This window comes from Coffea eugenioides, chromosome 3 (genome assembly GCF_003713205.1).
Source record: "Coffea eugenioides isolate CCC68of chromosome 3, Ceug_1.0, whole genome shotgun sequence".
NCBI lineage: Eukaryota > Viridiplantae > Streptophyta > Magnoliopsida > Gentianales > Rubiaceae > Coffea > Coffea eugenioides.
Window position 1 is genome coordinate 15,776,446 of NC_040037.1, and position 9,013 is coordinate 15,785,458.

Genomic DNA, 9,013 nt, shown 5'->3' on the forward strand with positions numbered 1-9,013 from the left:
GCAGACTCGAACCCAAGATCTCTTGTTTACACTCTCTCCCCCGTACCAACCAACCCATCCCTCCCTCATTTAAAAATTTGGATCATTTCTCGATTTGTATTCCATGATTATCCAAAGAAGCAAAGAAGAACTCTGGACTGGATGATATCATTTTTCTTCCATGTCCAGACGACAAATGAAAGTAGAGAGTAGAGACCAAAAGAAAAAAAAAATCCTGTTCCTTCCCTCACTTTCTCACTCAAATTTATGAGGACTGAAGCCAATGCTTACCATTGAGAAAGAAAAAATAAATTACTGTATAAATATGAGTTTCCTGTTGTTCATGCTTGAGTAAATTCTCGGTTCATAAAATTCAGGATTGGCGTCCCCTTCTCATATACAAGGTTTGTTAAAAAAAAAAAAAGTAAATTCTCAGCTAGATACAGTTATGATCAGAGATGAATTTGCTTGTATTCATTCATTTGTTAGCATTATTGCAGCTACTGTACTATGGTTGCGTTGCACTGGGTGAATATTTGGACTTTTCACATTGCTTTTCTTTAAGTGTTTCTCAATTATTTGGCCTTTTCAAATTCAAGTCCACAGCTCTGAAGATGACTATTGGCCTAATTGCTTGTAAAAGTTCAGAAAAAATTTTGGCTCAAGACTTTATTGATTAGGACGGTTGAAACTAAAAATTATTCCAGATTAATCAGCAGAATTGAAACCTTAAATAACTATTGACATCATGCGCACATTATTTTCTACCTCTATAGAAAGACAAAAGTGTATAGACTGCGATTTTTATAATCAGTGAATCCACAATAATTATTCTTCTTATTTTTGTTTTGTAACTTTAGTGAGAAAGAGAGGCGAAATTTTTTGGTTATTTCAATGAAAGCAAACATTACAACTAGTACAATGATTTCTATATGTTGTAATTGTGCACAATATTTCAAAGGTCCTTCATTGGGGAACTTAGACAGTTAAAATGCTTAAAAGCTGCAATTACAAACATGACCTGGCAATGAAGGGAAGGTTGAATTTGCAATTAGACTTGGGTTTGGCCTCTAGAAGATTATTTGGAATAGTATTTTGGAAAAATACCGTAACACTTTTTGGAATGTGATGTATTTAAGATAAAATGATGGTTGAGAAGATATAAAAAAAAATTGATTGAAAAATGTGTTTATAATGCATTCAAAATTTTTTTGCAAATAAAGCTCTATCATCAAAACACACTCATGAGGAACCATCAAAACAGACAAAAAACTAATGTTCGAAGAACACCAAAGCTATTTTAAAATTCAATGTCAGAGTACAGGAGTTTTAACTATGTACTTTAATTTTTACAATTAATGGAAAAGTAGCAAGATGGCCATATTTTGAGAGAAGGGTAAAGTGTGGAACAAATAATTAAATTGGAAATGTAAAGTATATATTTTTACAAAGTGTGAATTAAATTGGACGTGTAATTATTATTTTTTTTTTTCGACAAATAAAATACTGCAGGTGGTTTGAACTCCCTACCTACGGCCCGCCAATGAGCTAAGCTCAGTGGCTTGACATGTAATTATTGAGGATGGTAACTACTTGTTTTTTCAGTCAGAGGGCCCGAAAGGATTTTGGCTTCATTCTTTAGGCTCGTATAAAAATAGGATGATTTGGTGTTTCCCATGTATGTACTCGACAAAATGTTTTGCGAAATCACCGTCAAACTTTTACTTCTCTCTATATATATATTTTTGATAGTGATGATACACCCTTAACTTAAAAAATACAGATTTGTAGTCATTCCATAACTTTAAACAGTTTATCTTTTATTGAATATGTCAAAACAACGTAATTTTGCAACTCCCACTTTCTCTCCATGACCATTTGACCACCATTGGGTAGCGATTGACCAATACTATTCCATTATCTATATTTGATAAAATTACATCCTTAAATTGCATAGAATCTAAATTTGGCTTAGTCTACTATGAATCTTGATAGAATATATTATATATGAAGTGAAAACGATAATTCTACAACCGTTTGATAAGGGAAAATCGAGTAAATAGTTTCTCACTTATTGATTTTGTACTTTTTACATCTTTCATATACGAAATGATGATTTTTTTTTTATTCTTTCACTCACAATAAAAAAACATACATTTTTAGTCTCTCATCTCATTTCTTGCCCCAAAAAAATCACATGCATTTCATGCCTTGCAAGCTTTGGGAATAAAATTGGAAGATAGCCAAAAAAGAAAAAAAGAAAAAATTGTCTTCATATTTCTTTCTTCTTCATTCGATTTTCCTAACCAAGAATGAGGCAGCAGCCATGGCTATTGTCGGCCACCGTATTGGCAGTGCAGTTGTCGGTCAATACCACTTTGGATTACAAAATTTTACCAAAATTCAATTCCCGAGTCAGTTTTCCACATAGAATCTGATTTCAATATTAGGTTTTTTTGGCAAAAATGCACGAATGCAGGTAAAACAAAAAATCATTGGCAAATAGAATCTGGTTTCAAAATTAGTTTGTACTTTCTTTCAAAATCATATGGCTAATAGAGAAAACATGGGGCTTTCTTTTTAATATGTTGGAAGATTCTATCCATCATTTTTTAGTTTTTACCCATTTTTGTTCTTACTTTTTTTTTTGCAATAACTAATATTGAAATGAGATTTCACATCAAAAGCTGAATGGAGTGTTGAATTTTTGTAAAATTTTGTGACTAAAAGTGGTGACAACCAATGGTGACACTGCCACCATGGTGGCCGGAGGCAGCCATGATGATTGTGATAAGAGTATATTTTACGTATTTTTAGTGTGCTTTATTAATTAGTTTTGGTGTGTTTTATTTAGTTTTATAAATAATTAACTAAGATTCTAGTGAAAATATGCATTTTGTGGTTAAAGTATGAAAATTGCATTTCTATTGATTTTTATGGTAAAAACTTCATATTTTGTAGGTTTAATGATTCAATCATCAAATGAAGTGCATTGAGAAAATATTTGGATGATTGAAGATGGATTAAAATGGTGAAAATAAAATATGAAGTGTAAAAGGAAAAATGCAATTTGAATCAAGAAAAAGTCAGCTTTGACAATTCAGACACATTTTCGTATTTTGACTATATCTGGAGCTACACAGATCGGATCAAGGTGATCTTGGTACCATTTTGAAGCTAAGAGATATATCTACATTTGGTGTGAAGACATCAAAGTCCAATTCGGCTGTTTTCCTAGTCAAAATGTCAAAATACAGAAGTCAAAGTCTGCTGCTGAGAGCTGAAAACGCGGAATTGACCAGTCAGTGGTATTTTTATCATATCTCGGTCTAGACAGCTCCAAATTGGATGATTCTTGAGGCATTGGACAGCTATTTCAATGGACTACAACTGCTATGTTTTGTACAAGAGCTAATTCAGCCGTCATCATAGAGAAAATAGCAGTTGAAGTAGCCAGATTCTGGTCAGAAATAGCTGCTGGTACAACCTGTTTTCTCCTTCAACAATTTACAGCTATGGATGAACGTATGACAACCAATTAGCAGCTGTAAAAGGGATGTTTCAAGCCTCATTTCCTGACTGCATTCATCTATATATAGCCATGGACTTGCAGGATTCAAGATAACTGGGGAGAAGGCTAGAGAAACTCACCAGAAATGTAGTTTTCACTAGAGTTTCCTTGGTTCATTAGTATAGTATAGGTAGAGTAGTTTATCCATCTTGTATTTGTAGTTAGATTTGGATGAATATTGGAGGAGCAAAGATGAAGAGGTCGATCTCATGTGACAAGGGTGATATCTCTTCTACTACTTTCTCTCTTGTATTGGATTTCATGTTTAATTATAATACAAGTTGGCTTTGTGTTTTTATTATGTTTAGTTAAAGTTTATGCCTAGAGTTATGGTTGAACTTGCTATATTTTGTTTGTGAGGTTTACTTGGTTATTTGGTGATATTATTTTGAGCACGTTATTTATCACTTTTGGTTATCTAATCATGATTAACTGGCCATTAATTATGATAATCTTAAGGTGTTAAGTTTGCAATGAAAATTGGAATTTAACACTAGTTCAAAGAAGTGATAAGCCTAGGGAGTACACTCACGAGAGTAGAGGTGCACCTATGTGGCTTAAGTGACTTGTTTCATGTAATTTCATAGAAGAAATGAACTTGTAGTTAATTTCATAACCACGAGAGTAGGTATGGCTTAATTACAAGTATAGTTGATTCACTACGAAAGTAGGTTTCACATACATTAGGAATTACGCCATAACTAGTCAAGATAATAGCATTCACTTAACCGGTAACTTCATTTGCAAGAGTAGTAAGGAATTCCATATCTCTCGGAGCTTTTTAGTGTTAATTTTCATTATTTTTATATTTGTGGTAGTCTAAATAATAAAGGAGTTCGAAAATCACCGGTAATTGCAATCTTCCCTGTGGGATCGACCCTTAATACCCTATACTCGCTCACGATTCGTATACTTGCGATAAATCGCGTGTGGGGTATTTAGGAATTTATAAATGTAAAACTTGATTGGGATGAGCTTAATATTATATGTATACCCCGCGCACGTCAAGTTTTTGGCGCCGTTGCCGGGGAAGATTTGGCAATATCGGTGTGAAGAGCAACTTTATTAGTTTAGACATAATATTAGTTATATTGTGAACGTTATTTTCTGTTATTTTAGTATTTTATGTGTGTATGCATTTTATCACCTATTCTTCTTACTAATTTTGCTCTTAAGTTGTTTAAAAGCAATTTTAGGTGATGAGGAGGATAGATCAATTTGGAGGACAAAGCTTGAGAAATGAAAGATTGGCAATGGATGGTTACCAAGTGAAAAGCTCCTTCAACAGAGGTAACCAAGAAATTACTGAAGGTATGTCTTTTGAAGATGGTTTAAGGTGCTTAAAGGCAAAATTTGATGTTATGATGGACACAATTATGCATGAAATTGAGCAAGGGAGGAATGTTAATACTTTTAATTCTTATCATGTGTTTTGTGACTTGTGTGGAGGTTATCATGCAACTAATACATGTATGCAAGTACAAAATGTGGATTATTATGATGAATTAAAGCATTACAATCCTTGGTTTGATCAATATAGTGCTAATTGGAGCAATTCTCTTTCTTATGGTTGGGAAAATCAATGTGCATATAGTGATTATCCATATTTTTATGATTACCAATCTGAAAATGTCCAATATAAAGCAAAACCATCTTGGGAGTTAGCTATAGAAAAGTTAGCTAATGTGACTTCCGACCGTTTTGATAGGATTGAGAAAAGAATAGATGAATTAACTTCTCACTTTGGCAGAATAAATGAGCAATTGAATGCATTGTGTGAGATTATTTCTTCTAATAAATTGCAAAATGATCCTAGCATGAATGGTAGGAATGTTGTATGTGAAAATGGATTGCATTTTGATGAAAATGATGAATCTCAATTGTGTTTCAATGAGCAAATGTCTATTTCACATGATAATATCTTTGGAACTAACTTTGAACCTCAAGAGGTGAGTTTTAATGACTCATTTTTCACCCCTCTTGAGGAGTGCATTGAAAGTGTAGGTTCTAAGGGTATTGCTGCCCAAGATACTCTTATGGCATTCCCGTTGGTAAGTTCTCAAGTGGTGCATATTCAAGGTAATATTTATGAAACACTTGGGATAGGTAAGTCAATTCCATTTCTCCTATCATTAGATCATGTGACTTTTGCTATAAAGTCACCATTTAATGATCCACCACGACCAAAAATGGTGGATTATTCGTTAACTAAGCCTCCTTGAAAAATGAGGTGAAATAGTCAAGCTATTGACTTTAAAGAAGCGCTTATTGGGAGGCAACCCAATGTTTGTTTAAGTTTATGTTATTTTGGGGTGATTTTATGTTTAAAGTATATGTTTGAGTTATTTTGTTATTTTTCATTTGTAGGTATTGGAAATGGAAGCAAAAGTGACCAAATGAGGTGAAAAAAGCGAAATTTGATCAAGGAACTCAACCCCTCAATTTGAGTAATTGTTGTTTTTGATTTGTTAGAAGGGGTTAAAATGCATATTTTGATCATTTTACATGTGCATGCATTGAGAATTTTAGCAAACAAATGATCTATGATGCATTTTGAGTGATTGGGGTACAAATGGTAATTTTTCAAAATTGGCTTTCTGCAAAAATTTCGCAGAAGAAAACGCACTTGGGCTGAAAACGCGCCTTAGAATCGCGTTTTCCATAATCGCGTTTTCAATTCTGCGCCTATACTGAAGAAAACGCGCCTCAAAACGCGACAGAAGTCGCGTTTTCTACCAAGTCGCGTTTTCCAGCCTGATCAAAAATTGAAAACGCGCCTTCAAATACGCGACTCCAAGTCGCGTTTTATAACACAGTCGCGTTTTCGATCCTGCAAGATATGTGAAGAAACGCGACTTCACAAAACGCGGCTTGGTGGCGCGTTTTGATGAGTCGCGTTTTCGGAAAAAAAAAATGCAGATTCCTTGATTCTCTTTTTTCTTCTTTTCCTCATATATTTTCTTGTACCTTGAGTTGCTTATTGTATATTTTATATAGGTACATCACCAAAACAAAGGGTTGAAATTATGGATCGCCGTTTTGTTTTATTAAGCCTTTGTTATCACTTTTGTTTCTTATTTTCTATGTTTCGATTATTATTACTAATGGTTATTCAATGGAACTTATGAAGCGTTGGAGTTACACGGACAATGGATTTTGAAGCTTCATATGCAATCACAACAATAGGGGAGTATTATTTTTCTTTATCTTCATTTTCCTTTTTACACATTGAGGACAATGTGTATGTTAAGTGTGGGGGGAGAATTGAGATTATATACATTGTATGTGATTGAATTATTAGTTGCAAATATTGGGCTTGTGTTAAAATTCAAAATTTTTCTAAAATCTTGTCCAAAATTGCAAACTTGCCCCAAAAAGTTTCATATTTTTTCGATTTTATCCAAGGAGTAACAAGTTCCATACCATTAGTAGTTCAAATTTCTCCTACATTTGAGATAAATATATGTGATTTGGAAACTTCTTTTCTCATTTAACTTGGAAATGACTATTATGTGATTATAATTTTTGCATTTGTAGGAAAGTATATCGTGTAAAGTGGAGAAAATTATACCTATATTTTTTTGCATATTTGATGAAATTTCTTTTCTTTATTGGATTTTATAAGTTAAGTGATAAATATGGTCAATAAGTGCAATACTTTTCTCATGATTATTCTTTTGAGGAATTTATTATTATCTATGCTGTAAAAAGAAAAAAAAAGTGGAAAGAAAAAAAAAAGAAAAAAAGATTTATTCTACTCCAATGATTCTCGTACTTAGTAACCGGGAGTCTTCATCTACAAATGTCGACTTTCGCGTAAAACGGTACTTGAATTAAGAGTATGCAAAGCAACTTGAGTATGTGAAGTGTTGAGTAACCGGTGATCTTCATCTAAAAATGTCGATTCTCGCGTCAAAAGACACTTTCACAACTTAAGTAATATTTAGCTAGTCGCGTTTTTAAGCATAGTCGCGTTTTCGATCCTGCAAGATATGTGAAGAAACGCGACTTCACAAAACGCGGCTTGGTGGCGCGTTTTGATGAGTCGCGTTTTCGGAAAAAAAAAAATGCAGATTCCTTGATTCTTTTTTTTCTTCTTTTCCTCATATATTTTCTTGTACCTTGAGTTGCTTATTGTATATTTTATATAGTTACATCACCAAAACAAAGGGTTGAAATTACGGATCGCCGTTTTGTTTTATTAAGCCTTTGTTATCACTTTTGTTTCTTATTTTCTATGTTTTGATTATTATTACTAATGGTTATTCAATGGAACTTATGAAGCGTTGGAGTTACACGGACAATGGATTTTGAAGCTTCATATGCAATCACAACAATAGGGGAGTATTATTTTTCTTTATCTTCATTTTCCTTTTTACACATTGAGGACAATGTGTATGTTAAGTGTGGGGGGAGAATTGAGATTATATACATTGTATGTGATTGAATTATTAGTTGCAAATATTGGGCTTGTGTTAAAATTCAAAATTTTTCTAAAATCTTGTCCAAAATTGCAAACTTGCCCCAAAAAGTTTCATATTTTTTCGATTTTATCCAAGGGGTAACAAGTTCCATACCATTAGTAGTTCAAATTTCTCCTACATTTGAGATAAATATATGTGATTTGGAAACTTCTTTTCTCATTTAACTTGGAAATGACTATTATGTGATTATAATTTTTGCATTTGTAGGAAAGTATATCGTGTAAAGTGGAGAAAATTATACCTATATTTTTTTGCATATTTGATGAAATTTCTTTTCTTTATTGGATTTTATAAGTTAAGTGATAAATATGGTCAATAAGTGCAATACTTTTCTCATGATTATTCTTTTGAGGAATTTATTATTATCTATGCTGTAAAAAGAAAAAAAAAGTGGAAAGAAAAAAAAAAGAAAAAAAGATTTATTCTACTCCAATGATTCTCGTACTTAGTAACCGGGAGTCTTCATCTACAAATGTCGACTTTCGCGTAAAACGGTACTTGAATTAAGAGTATGCAAAGCAACTTGAGTATGTGAAGTGTTGAGTAACCGGTGATCTTCATCTAAAAATGTCGATTCTCGCGTAAAAAGATACTTTCACAACTTAAGTAATATTTAGCTATATTATATAAATAAATCCCTCCTTAAGTTAAATAAGAAGATGATCATGGGTTTAGAAAGCATATTATTGGCCATATGAGTTACTTGCGTATGAAATTGGTTAAGGATGAGAAATTGACTTGAATTTGTTATAATGGTGGTATAATTGGCTCTCCTTTACTTGATATTATGAGTACTTGAATTTAATTGAATAATTGCATAATGGTTATTTACTCTGTTTTGAGGAAATGAAGTTGAAATGCTACATATGTTTATTTTCAAATTTTGGATTATTGTTGGTTTGTATTTCTTATTGCTTGAGGACAAGCAATGGTTCAAGTGTGGGGGTATTTGATAAGAGTATATTTTACGTATTTTTAG